We start from the raw sequence: 13,039 nt of genomic DNA on the forward strand, positions 1-13,039 counted from the left end.
TAGCACGCCAGGCCTTCCTGTCCTGCGCTCTCTCCCGGAGCATGCTCAAGTCCATATGAATTGCATCGGTGATGCTATCTAGCCATCTCATCCTCTGCCATCCCCTTCTCCTTTTGCCTTCCGTCTTTCCCAGCATCAGGGTCTTTTCCAGGGAGTTTTCTCTTCGCATTAGGTGGCCAAAATATTTGAGCTTCAGCTTCAGTATCTGTCCTTCCAATGAGCACTCAAGGTTGATTTCCTTTAGGATTGACTGATTTGACCTCCTTGCAGTCCAGGGGACTCGTAAGAGTCTTCTCCAGCACCACAGTTCGAAAGCATAAATTCTTTGGCGCTCAGCCTTCCTTATAGTCCAGCTCTCACAGCCACACATCACTACTGGGAAAGGGGGGGGGGACCTAGTGGGGGGGAAAAACCAAAACAGCCCTTTGCAGACTACGCATGCTCTGTGACCACAGAATGGAACCCATTCAAGACGAGGCTGGACAGCCATCTGTCAGGGATGCTCTGACCTGGATTCCTGCATTGAGCAGGGGGTTGGACTCGATGGCCTTGTAGGCCCCTTCCAACCCTACTATTCTATGATTCTGTGATTCTATGAATGCTGAATGACTGATGGGAGCAAAAAACAGAAAACCAGGTGAGGGAGGGAATGGAATGGAGTATCACGAAAAGGGGAATGGCTAGCTAGCTGGAATCTTGAACACTCTGCACTACAATATTTTGTTGCCGTTCCCACTTATTTTATGTTCGTTTATTTCTTTATTCAAGTTACCGGGTGTGATGAATCATCACAATATCAGTTTTTAGCAGTTTGCCCTTATATCTGAACACAAAGAGTATGATTGTCAAGTCTCTTAGAACTACTCCTGCAGTTCTAAATAGACAATTGCTTATAAAACTGGATCCAAGATTTATAAACAGTCATCTCCTTGCAGATATTTGTGCAATCCCACATATCAGATTTCAGTTCATATTTTAGCTTGTACATTTCATAAGGATTTCTTAAAAACTGAGCTAGACTCCTTAAGGGTTTTTTTCCCTTTTAAAACATCTAGGCCAACATCCAGTTGTGTCAGTCTGCAGATGGAACAGCATCCACCAGCAGAGTGGATTCCTTCTCTCCCCCCCCCACAGCCCCCATATCCCCTCCACCTGCTCCAGAGAGTTGGAGGAGCCTCTAAAGAAGATTTGGGGGGTTGTAGGCCAGTGTGGTGTAGTGGTGAGAGTGTTGGATTGGGAGCTGGGAGATCCGGGTTCTAGTCCTCACTCGGCCATGGAGCTCACTGGGTGACTTTGGGCCAGTCACAGACTCTCAGCCCAGCCTACCTCACAGGGTTGTTGTTGTGAGGATAAAATGGAGAGGAGGAGGATAATGTAAGCTACCTTGGATTCCTTGCAAGAGGAAAAAAGGCAGGATATAAATTGTTGTTGTTGCTCAGTCGTTCAGTCGTGTCCGACTCTTCGTGACCCCATGGACCATAGCACGCCAGGCCTTCCTGTCCTGCGCTCTCTCCCAGAGCGTGCTCAAGTCCATATTCATTGCATCAGTGATGCTATCTAGCCATCTCATCCTCTGCTGTCCCCTTCTCCTTTTGCCTTCAGTCTTTCCCAGCATCAAGGTCTTTAGGATATAAATGCAATAGAATAAATAAGTAAGTAAGTAAGTAAGTAAGTAAGTAAGTAAATAAAGGCTTTATTGTATCTGAGAGCTTTGGCCAAGGATGGGATGTATACATCTAATCCAGCCTTCCCCAACCTGGCGCCCTCCAGATGTGTTGGACTACAACTCCCAGGGGTGGCGAACTAGGCGGTCACCTTGGGAACCAAGTTAAGTGGGATGGCAAATTTGAGGGGGAAAATACAAAAAAAATCCCACATGCACGTACAGACAGAATATGACCAAGGCTGTGGAGATGAGCGAGGCAATGCGAGATATCCTCTTGTTCCACTGCTGCTCCCAGTTGGAGGCAGGGAGCGAAAGGCTCCCCCAAGAGCAGCCGCGTCCTTTGCTCTCGGAGGGCTGAGCCTAGGGCCCGGCAGTGCCTTGTTGGCCGTGTCGCCTGGAGGATCCAACTCTTCCAGGGACGTCCCTCGGGCATTGTGGATGGGACTTCTGTTCCTTTGCAGAGCCTACAGCAGCACTCGTCTCCTTTGGTGTTTCTTATCAGACCCTGTGTGCTGATACAGTGCTTAGTTAAAAAACAAAACAAAATACTCTGGCCATGCTTTAGTACAGATGAGAATACTTCTGCTTCCGAGGATGTGGGTGGCAGGTGGGTTGCCTCTTCATTAAATGGAAAATAGGGGCAAAATGTTTCCCCGTTTACCAAAAACCTCAGCCTAGACCCGCCCTTGGTTTTGGGGGTGGGGGTTAGGGGAGGGGGAGTGGCTGTTGTCTACCTGGAGTCCTTGGTCTTCACCAGACCCCCTCTCCGGGAGACCAAGGTTGCTGAGTGCATGTACTGGAGGTTGGGCCTGAAGGGCAGTCTGGGGTTTCTGCTCGTGTACCGCCCACCCTGCTGCACGACTGACTCCCTGGCCGAGGTGCTTGAGGTGGTACATGTGCATGTACAGTCCCCTAACTTATTGGTGTTGGGGGACTGCAATGTACATTCAGAGGCTGTACTCACAGCGGCACCTCGGGACTTCATGGAGACCATGGCTTCCTGGGAGCGGCACCCTATTGCAACTGGGCCCACCCATGTAGCTGGTCATGCGCCCACCCATGTAGCTGGTCATATCCACCACCCCCTTGTCATGGTCAGATCACTATCTGGGGACGTTGTACTTCTCAGTTCCACAACCCCTCTGCAGGGGTGGAGGACCCATTAAAATGGTAGGTGGAGACCCTGGTGGGTGGCTGAAACGCTGCAATCAGTGGGACATTAGATCGGGTGGCTCCAAAACGCCCTCTCCCACTGAACAGGGTTCGAACTGCACCATGGTTCAATCCGCGGTTACGAGCCCTGAAACAGGAGCTGAGACGGCTAGAGCGCCGGTGGCGGAAGTCTCACTCTGAAGATGATCGGAAACAGGCTAGAGCTGTATCTTCAGCTTATCACGTGGAGATGAAAGCAGCAAAAAAGGAATACTATGCGGCCTCTATCACGTCCGCAGAGTGCTGTCCCAGGAGGATGCTCCAAGTGGTCCGGAGCCTGGTCGGTCCAGTTGCTCTGGAACTGCTGGAGCCTTCTAAGGCCTCCTGTGAGGGCTTGGTAAGGCACTTTGCAGATAAAATTGATCAGATCAGGAGTGTTACTCCATGTGCCATGGATACAGTTAGCGAGCGAGAGGTGGCCTGTGGCAAACCGGTTTTGCGGGATCGGGCCAGCTTCTTCCTTCTGATGAAGTGGACAAGGTGCTTTCATCTGTAAGGCTGACCACCTGCTTACTTGATCCTTGCCCATCTTGGCTCATTATGAGCTGCAGAGAGAGATTGGGTGAGGAGATCAGGGCGGTGGTGAACACCACCCTTGAGGAGGGAGTGATGCCATCAGCCCTCAAGGAGGCAGTGATAAGACCGCTCTTAAAAAAGCCCTCCTTGAATCCCCAAGTTTTGAACAACTTTTGTCCAGTCTTGAATCTGCCAATTTTGGGGCAAGATCATTGAGCGGGTGGTGGCGATGCAGTTGAAGGCACACTTGGAAGAAGCTGATTATCTAGATCCATTTCAATCGGGCTTCAGGCCTGGGCATGGGGCAGAAACAGCCTTGATCGCTTTGGTGGATGATATGAGGAGGGCTTTGGATGAGGGTGAATGCTCCTTCCTTGGTCTCCTCAACCTCTCAGTGGCTTTTGATACCGTTGACCATGGTATCCTCCTGGACCGCCTGGAGAAGATGGGCATTGGAGACGTTGTATTATGGTGGTTCCGGTCCTTCCTGTCCGGCAGGTGTCAGAGGGTAGCACTGGGAGAGGAGGTTTCAGACCCGTGGCCGCTCACATGTGGGGTGCCACAGGGTTCCATCCTCTCCCCGATGCTATTTAACATCTATGTGAAGCTGCTGGGGGCTCTCATCAGGAGGTTCGGGGTACAGTGTTATCAATATGCAGATGACACACAGCTCTACCTCTTGTTCAAATCTTCACCAGAGTTGGCCATGGAATCCCTGTCCAAATGTCTGGAGATGGTGAGTGGCTGGATGGGGAGGAATAAGCTGAAGCTGAACCCTGACAAGACCGAGGTACTTTTGGTGGGAGACAAGAGGAGCTTGGAGGATGTTGACCTGGTGCTGAATGGGGTACGGCCACCCTTGAAAGACCAGGTCTGCAGCCTGAGGGTCATTTTAGACTCCCAGCTGTCCATGGAGGCTCAGGTGTCAGCTGTGAGCTGGACAGCGTTGTAACAACTCCATCTGATATGGCAGCTGCGCCCCTACCTTCCTGACCATCTGCTCCCATCGGTAGTACATGCCCTGGTCTCCTCTCGTCTAGACTACTGTAATGCGCTCTACGTGGACTTACCCTTGAAGACGGTTCGGAAGCTGCAGCTGGTACAGAATGCGGCGGCTTGCCTGATTAAAGGCAGCCACTGGCGTGATCACATCACTCCGGTGCTGAAGGAGTTGCACTGGTTACCAGTTGTTTTCCAGGCCAAATTCAAGGTGTTGGTTTTGACCTTTAAAACCCTATGCGGTTCCAGCCAAGCCTATCTGAAGGAGCGCCTCCAGCAACACCAGACAGGCCGCTTAACAAGATCAGCCTCGGATGGCCTTCTCTCTGTCCCATCAGCCAGGACAGCTAGGCTGGTGAGGACGAGGGAGAGGGCCTTCTCTGTGGTGGCCCCCACTCTATGGAACTCCGTCCCTAGGGAACTCTGCCACGCTCCTTCTTTAATGAGCTTCCGCCATGCACTGAAAACTTGGTTATTCAGGCAGGCATTTGGGGTGGGTTAGGGTATTTTTCTTCAGCAAAGGAGATCGTTACCTTGTCGTGGTGCTGGAGCTTGAGCACCTCAATGACGTCATGAGCTAAACCGTGAAGTGACACCCAAGACGGGAAGGTCATGGCAGAGAGGTCTGACTAAATACGATCCCTGGGGAAGGAAACAGCAACCCACCCCAGTATTCTTGCCATGAGAACTAAATGGATCAGTACAACCAGAGATATGTTGGTATACCATCGGAAGATGGGACTCCCAGGTCAGAAGATGGTCAAAATGCTACTGGGGAGGAACAGCGGATAAGTGCAACTAGCCCCAGATGTGATGACGCAGCTAGCTCAAAGCTGGAAGGACGGCTAGCAGCTGATGGTGCTGGTGGTGAATGACGAATCCAATGTTCTAAAGATCAACACACCATAGGAACCTGGAATGTAAGATCTATGAGCCAGGGCAAATTGGATGTGGTTATTGGGGAGATGTCAAGATTAAATATAGACATTTTGGGTGTCAATGAACTGAAATGGACTGGAATGGGCCACCTCACATCAAATGACCACCAGATCTACTACTGTGGACAAGAGGACCACAGAAGAAATGGAGTAGCCTTCTTAATTAATAATAAAGTGGCTAAAGCAGTGCTTGGATACAATCCAAAAAATGACAGAATGATCTCAATTCGAATTTAGGGTAAGCCATTTAACATCACAGTGATCCAAATATATGCCCCAACCACAGATGCTGAAGAAGCAGAAGTAGATCAGTTCTATGAGGATCTGCAGCACCTACTGGATAGTATGCCAAACAAATATGTTATTTTCATTACAGGAGACTGGAATGCTAAGGTGGGTAGTCAAACGACACCTGGAATTACAGGCAAGCATGGTCTGGGAGAACAAAATGAAGCAGGACATAGGCTGATAGAATTTTGCCAAGACAACTCACTATGCATAACAAACACTCTCTTCCAACAACCTAAGAGACGACTTTATACATGGACTTCACCAGACGGTCGACACCGAAATCAGATTGACTACATCCTTTGTAGCCAAAGGTGGCGGACATCTATGCAGTTGGTAAAAACAAGACCTGGAGCTGATTGTAGTTCAGATCACGAACTTCTTATTGCACAATTTAGAATCAAACTAAAGATAATAGGGAAGACCCACAGATCAGTTAGATATGAGCTCACTAATATTCCTCATGAATATGCAGTGGAGGTGAAGAATAGATTTAAGGGACTAGATTTAGTAGATAGGGTCCCGGAAGAACTATGGACAGAAGTTCGCAACATTGTTCAGGAGGCGGCAACAAAAAACGTCCCAAAGAGGAAGGAAACAAAGAAGGCAAGATGGCTGTCTGCTGAGACACTGGAAGCAGCCCAAGAAAGAAGGAAAGCAAAAGGCAACAGTGATAGGGGGAGATATGCCCAATTAAATGCAAAATTCCAGAGGTTAGCCAGAAGAGATAAGAAATTATTTTTAAACAAGCAATGCGTGGAAGCGGAAGAAGATAATAGAATAGGAAGGACAAGAGACCTCTTCCAGAAAATTAGAAACATCGGAGGTAAATTCCAGGCAAAAATGGGTATGATCAAAAACAAAGATGGCAAGGACCTAACAGAAGCAGAAGAGAGCAAGAAAAGGTGGCAAGAATATACGGAAGATCTGTAGGAAGGATAATATCGGGGATAGATTTGATGGTGTGGTCAGTGAGCTGGAGCCGGACATCCTGAAGAGTGAAGTTGAATGGGCCTTAAGAAGCACTGCTAATAACAAGGCAGCAGGAGATGACGGTATCCCAGCTGAACTGTTTAAAATCTTGCAAGATGATGCTGTCAAGGTGATGCATGCCATATGCCAGCAAAGTTGGAAAACACAAGAATGGCCAACAGATTGGAAAAAATCAACCTATATCCCCATACCAAAAAAGGGAAGCACCAAAGAATGTTCAAACTATCGAACAGTGGCACTTATTTCACATGCCAATAAGGTAATGCTCAAGATCTTGCAAGGTAGACTCCAGCAATTCATGGAACGAGAATTGCCAGATGTACAAGCTGGGTTTAGAAAAGGCAGAGGAACTAGAGACGAAATTGCCAATATCCGCTGGATAATGGAGAAAGCCAGGGAGTTTCAGAAAAACATCTATTTCTGTTTTATTGACTATTCTAAAGCCTTTGACTGTGTGGATCATAACAAATCGTGGCAAGTTCTTGGTGGGATGGGGATACCAAGTCATCTTGCCTGCCTCCTGAGGAATCTGTATAACGACCAAGTAGCAACGGTAAGAACAGACCACGGAACAACGGACTGGTTTAAGATTGGGAAAGGAGTACGGCAGGGTTGTATACTCTCACCCTACCTATTCAACCTGTATGCAGAACACATCATGCGATGTGCTGGGCTTGATGAAGCCAAGGCTGGAGTTAAAATCGCTGGAAGAAACATTAACAGTCTCAGATATGCAGATGATACCACTTTGATGGCTGAAAGCGAGGAGGAGCTGAGGAACCTTATGACGAAGGTGAAAGAAGAAAGTGCAAAAACTGGGTTGCAGTTCAACCTCAAAAAAACCAAGATTATGGCAACCAGCTGGATTGATGACTGGCAAATAGAGGGAGGAACCGTGGAGGCAGTGACAGACTTTGTCTTTCTAGGCGCAAAGATTACTGTAGACGCTGACTGAAGCCAGGAAATCAGAAGACTTTTCCTTCTTGGGAGGAGAGCAATGACAAATCTTGATAAAATAGTGAAGAGCAGAGACATCACACTGACAACAACGGTCCACATAGTTAAAGCAATGGTCTTCCCCGTAGTAACCTATGGCTGCGAGAGCTGGGAAGGCTGAGCGAAGGAAGGTAGATGCTTTTGAACTGTGGTGCTGGAGGAAAATTCTGAGAGTGCCTTGGACTGCAAGAAGATCAAACCAGTCCATTTTGTTGTTCAGTCGTTCAGTCGTGTCCGACTCTTCGTGACCCCATGGACCATAGCACGCCAGGCCTTCCTGTCCTGCGCTCTCTCCCGGAGCGTGCTCAAGTTCATATTCATTGCATCGGTGATGCTATCTAGCCATCTCATCCTCTGCCGTCCCCTTCTCCTTTTGCCTTCAGTCTTTCCCAGCATCAGGGTCTTTTCCAGGGAGTTTTCTCTTTGCATTAGGTGGCCAAAATATTTCAGCTTCAGCTTCATTATCTGTCCTTCCAATGAGCACTCAGGGTTGATTTCCTTTAGGATGGACTGATTTGACCTCCTTGCAGTCCAGGGCACTCGTAAGAGTCTTCTCCAGCACCACAGTTCGAAAGCATCAATTCTTCGGCGCTCAGCCTTCCTTATAGTCCAGCTCTCACAGCCATACATTACTACTGGGAAAACCATAGCTTTGATTAGACGGACCTTTGTCGGCAAGGTGATGTCTCTGCTTCTTACTATGCTGTCTAGGTTGGCCATAGCTTTCCTCCCAAGGAGCAAGCGTCTTTTAATTTCATGGCTACAGTCACCGTCTGCGGTGATCTTGGAGCCCAAGAAAGTAAAATCTGTCACTGCTTCCATTTCTTCCCCTTCTATATGCCAGGAAGTGATGGGGCCAGATGCCATGATCTTATTTTTTTTAATGTTGAGTTTCAAACCAGCTTTTGCACTCTCCTCTTTCACCCTCAACAAGAGGCTCTTGAGATCCTCTTCGCTTTCTGCCATTAGGGTGGTATCGTCTGCATATCGGAGGTTGTTGATAATTCTCCCAGCAATCTTAATTCCGACCTCTGATTCATCCAACCCGGCATTTCTCATGATGTACTCTGCATATAAGTTAAATAAGCAGGGTGACAATATGCAGCCTTGTCGTACTCCTTTCCCAATTTTGAACCAATCGGTTGTTCCATGTCTGGTTCTTACTGTTGCTTCTTGACCCTCGTACAGGTTTCTCAGGAGACAGGTAAGATGGTCTGGTACTCCCATCACTTTAAGAATTTGCCACAGTTTGTTGTGATCCACACAATCAAAGGCTTTAGCGTAGTCAATGAAGCAGAAATAGACGTTTTTCTGGAATTCTCTTGCTTTCTCCATGATGCAGCGAATGTTGGCGATTTGATCTCTAGTTCCTCTGCCTCTTCTAAACCCAGCTTGTACTTCCGGTAGTTCTCGGTTCGCATACTGCTGAAGCCTAGCTTGTAGGATTTTGAGCATCACCTTGCTGGCATGTGAAATGAGCGCAATGGTGCGGTAGTTTGAACACTCTTTGGCATTGCCCTTCTTTGGAATTGGAATGTAAACTGACCTTTTCCAGTCTTGTGGCCACTGTTGAGTGTTCCAGATTTGTTGGCATATTGAATGCAGCACTTTAACAGCATCATCTTTTAGGATTTTAAATAGCTCGGCTGGAATACTGTCATCTCCGCTAGCTTTGTTGTTACTAATGCTTCCTAAGGCCCACTTGACTTCACTCTCGAGGATGTCCGGCTCAAGTTCAGTGACCGCACTATCATGGCTATCAGGGACATTCAGATCTTTCCTGTATAGTTCTTCTGTGTATTCTTGCCACCTCTTCTTAATCTCTTCTGCTTCTGTTAGGTCCCTGCCTTCTTTGTCCTTTATCATGCCCATCTTTGCACAAAACGTTCCCTTGAGATCTCCAATTTTCTTGAAGAGATCTCTCGTCTTTCCCATTCTGTTGTTTTCCTCAATTTCTTTGCATTGTTCACTTAAGAAGGCCTTCTTGTCTCTCCTTGCTATTCTCTGGAACTCTGCATTCAGTTGGGTATATCTTCCCCTTTCTCCCTTGCTTTTCGCTTCCCTTCTTTCGTGAGCTACTTGTAAAGCCTCATCAGACAGCCACTTGGCTTTCTTGCATTTCTTTTTCTTTGGGATGGATTTCGTTGCTGCCTCCTGAACAATGTTACGGACCTCCGTCCATAGTTCCTCAGGCACTCTGTCTATCAGGTCTAATCCCTGAAATCTATTCCTCACCTCCACTGTATATTCATCAGGGATATGATTTAGGTCATACCTGAACGGTTTAGTGGTTTTCCCGACGTTCTTCAATTTAAGCTGAAATTTTGCAAGAAGCAGCTCATGATCTGAGCCACAGTCAGCTCCAGGTCTTGTTTTTACTGACTGTATGGAGCTTCTCCATCTTTGGCTGCAAAGGACATAATCAATCTGATTTCGATATTGACCATCTGGTGATGTCCATGTGTAGAGTTGCCTCTTGTGCTGTTGGAAAAGAGTGTTTGCTATGATCAGCATGTTCTCTTGGCAAAACTCTATTAGCTCTATTAGAACCGATCAACCTCAGCTTCTTCGGCCTCAGTGGTTGGGGCATAGACTTGAATTACTGTGATGTTGAATGGTTTGCCTTGGATTCGTACTGAGATCATTCTATCATTTTTAAGATTGTACCCCAGTACTGCTTTTCCCACCCTTTTGTTGACTATGAGTGCTACTCCATTTCTTCTAAGGGATTCTTGCCCACAATAGTAGATATGATGGTCACCTGAATTAAATTTGCCCATGCCTGTCCATTTTAGTTTGCTGATTCCCAAGATGTCGATGTTCAATCTTGCCATCTCATGTTTGACCACCTCCAGCTTACCTTGATTCATTGATCTGACATTCCAGGTTCCTAAACAATATTGTTCTTTACAACATCGGATTTTCTTTTCATCACCAGACACATCCACAGCTGAGTGTCCTTTCGGGTTTGGCCCAGCCGCTTCACTCTTTCTGGCGCTACTTGGAAATACCCTCTGCTCTTCCCCAGTAGCATATTGGACACCTTCCGACCTGAGGGGCTCATCTTCCGGCGTCATATCTTTTAGCCTTGTGATACATTCCATGGGGTTTTCTTGGCAAGAATACTGGAGTGGGTTGCCATTTCCTTCTCCAGAAACCAGTCCATACTCCAGGAAATAAAGCCAGGCTGCTCACTTGAGGGAATGATCTTAAAGGCAAAACTGAAGTCCTTTGGCCACGTAATGAGAAGACAGGATGCCCTGGAGAAGATGTTGATGCTAGGGAAAGTGGAAGGCAAAAGGAAGAGGGGCTGACCAAGGGCCAGATGGATGGATGATATTCTGGAGGTGACGGACTCGACCTTGGGGGAGCTGGGGATGGCGGCAGCCAGCAGGAAGCTCTGGCGTGGGCTGGTCCATGAAGTCACAAAGAGTCGGAAGCGACTGACCGAATAAACAACAACAACAGGGTATTTTTAAATAATGTTTTAATGTATAATTTTACTGTTTTAAATTGTACCATTGTACATCGCCCAGAGTGGCTGCATGACCAGCCAGATGGGTGATTAAGAAATTTAATAAAGAAAGAAAGTCCAATGCATCTGGAGTGCGCCAGGTTGTAGAAGTCTGGCCTAATCGATCCATCAATTTAAGAGTCTTGTGACACCTTACACATATATTCCGGCATAAGCTTTCTCAGCCATTGTCCGCTTCATCAGTGCATGAAGTGTTAAAATCAGGTTGGCAGATTTATAGATATATGAATATCTATAAATCTGGGGGGATGGGGGGAGGGATTGTAGACAGAGGGAATTGAAATGCCAACTGACAGTGACAATTACCTTAAGAGCGGCCATTCACAAAATGTTGTTGGGTGATAACACAGACATCATTCCGTGGGTGAGGAGATTAACACATGTAGTATGATTTAACAAAAAAAAATCCTTTGTCCCTGTTCCAAGCACAGGAAATACAGTTGAATCTCTAGATGATTTATTTAAAGGTTATCCTTTCTGTTACAGATACATCTTGAAATCCAGGTGCTTCCAGACAGGCAGCTCCAAGTACTTCTGGATGATTTACTCTTCTGCTATAAGGTGCGAATAGAACAGCAACTGACTTTATTTCCACGCTACCAGGGGCATAGTGCTTTCTCTGTGTGTCTCTCTCTGTGTCTCTATATCCTGTACGTTCAGTCTATGCTAGTGGATGGAACATCCATGTGGGCGGGGAAGGGAAAATTCACACACACACACAATTCCTCCAGGTACCCTTGTAGGGCAAGGTGAAGCAGTGAAGAGACTGCTGAGCTCTTGGCTCTGCTGGTTTTTAAAAAGACAGGAAGGCAGGCAGGCAGGCAGGCAGGCAGGCAGGCAGGCAAAAAATAAAATATTTTAGCCCAGCAAAGAATCCCATTGCCTATGAAGGCAATCGTTGGGCCTAAAGAGGCAAATTCCACGTTGGGCATAATTAGAAAATGAATCGAAAATAAAACTCCTAATATCATAATGGCCTTATAGAAACTGATGGTGTGACCACAGTTTTTATTTATTTAAAATATTTCTAGGCCACCTCTCAGAGCAGAAGCCCTCCCAAGCCAGCTTACAATAATAAAATGCATCAGATAGATAGATAGATAGATAGATAGATAGATAGATAGAGTAATAAGGCAGCAAAGATTCATAAAACGACAAGCACCAGCAATAAAACATTACTGGAAAAAATTACAGCGTAATTGCAGCTATAGAGCTGTCCAATAAAACATAATCTAGGGAAGGTCAGAGTAAACAAGCAGGTCTTCAGGAGTGGACTTGGAAAAGGTGCAGAAAGGGCAACGTTTGGGTATGTTTAGCTTAGTAAAAAAAAAAAAGGCAAGTAAGAGAAGACATGATGGAGGTGTATAAAACTATGCATGGTTTTCCACATGCAGAAAGTGGATAGGGAGACATTTGCATGACATGACAAGTCACAGCGCACGCCCACTGCAGCTTAGATACTCAAATTGGCGGCCAGCGTACATTGCGACACTCCACAACTTAATTAACCCATGGTGGTGTGTCATGATGTGCAAACAAGCGCTGTGTGGATTAGTGGTTCCCATGTTCAGGAACTGGGTAAACAACCTGCCCTAGATGGGGTTTAACTTCTCCTGAAAGAGCAAGCATGGAGCTTGGAAGTATACCTAGATTCATCTTTGCCACTTTTCCATTTCACCATTCCATAATGAGACCAAGGGGGTGTTTCCACGACAACGGAAGGAGAAGCAAATGGAGGAGTACCAGATTTTTTAAAAAGGAATCAGCTTTGCTGCGCTTTGGTCCATGCAGGGCTCCATGAGCGAGTGCGCCGCACCAGTAAATATGGCTTCACAGAACATACATCCGGGTGGGGGTGGTGTTTGGAGTGAACGTCATCTGACTGGCAGGGGCTGC

The 13,039-nt window shown here is 46.9% G+C and overlaps 1 protein-coding gene across 21 annotated transcripts in view; it reads left to right on the forward strand.

The window, feature by feature from the left end:
* LRP1 (LDL receptor related protein 1) overlaps positions 1-13,039 on the forward strand; it is a 516,733-nt gene that overhangs the window by 81,328 nt on the left and 422,366 nt on the right. For 20 of the 21 annotated variants that reach the window (XM_084836577.1, XM_084836568.1, XM_084836575.1 and 17 more), the window contains one exon: positions 11,630-11,704. The gene's annotated coding sequence lies outside the window, so the exon portion shown is untranslated. Of the gene's footprint in view, positions 1-367; positions 1,653-11,629; positions 11,705-13,039 lie in introns of those variants that run through there. The other variant, XM_084836579.1, reaches the window with a different exon arrangement.

The sequence above is a fragment of the Heloderma suspectum genome, chromosome 2, assembly GCF_057233095.1.
Source record: "Heloderma suspectum isolate Gila_16-S chromosome 2, 16-S_ref, whole genome shotgun sequence".
Classification (NCBI taxonomy): domain Eukaryota; kingdom Metazoa; phylum Chordata; class Lepidosauria; order Squamata; family Helodermatidae; genus Heloderma; species Heloderma suspectum.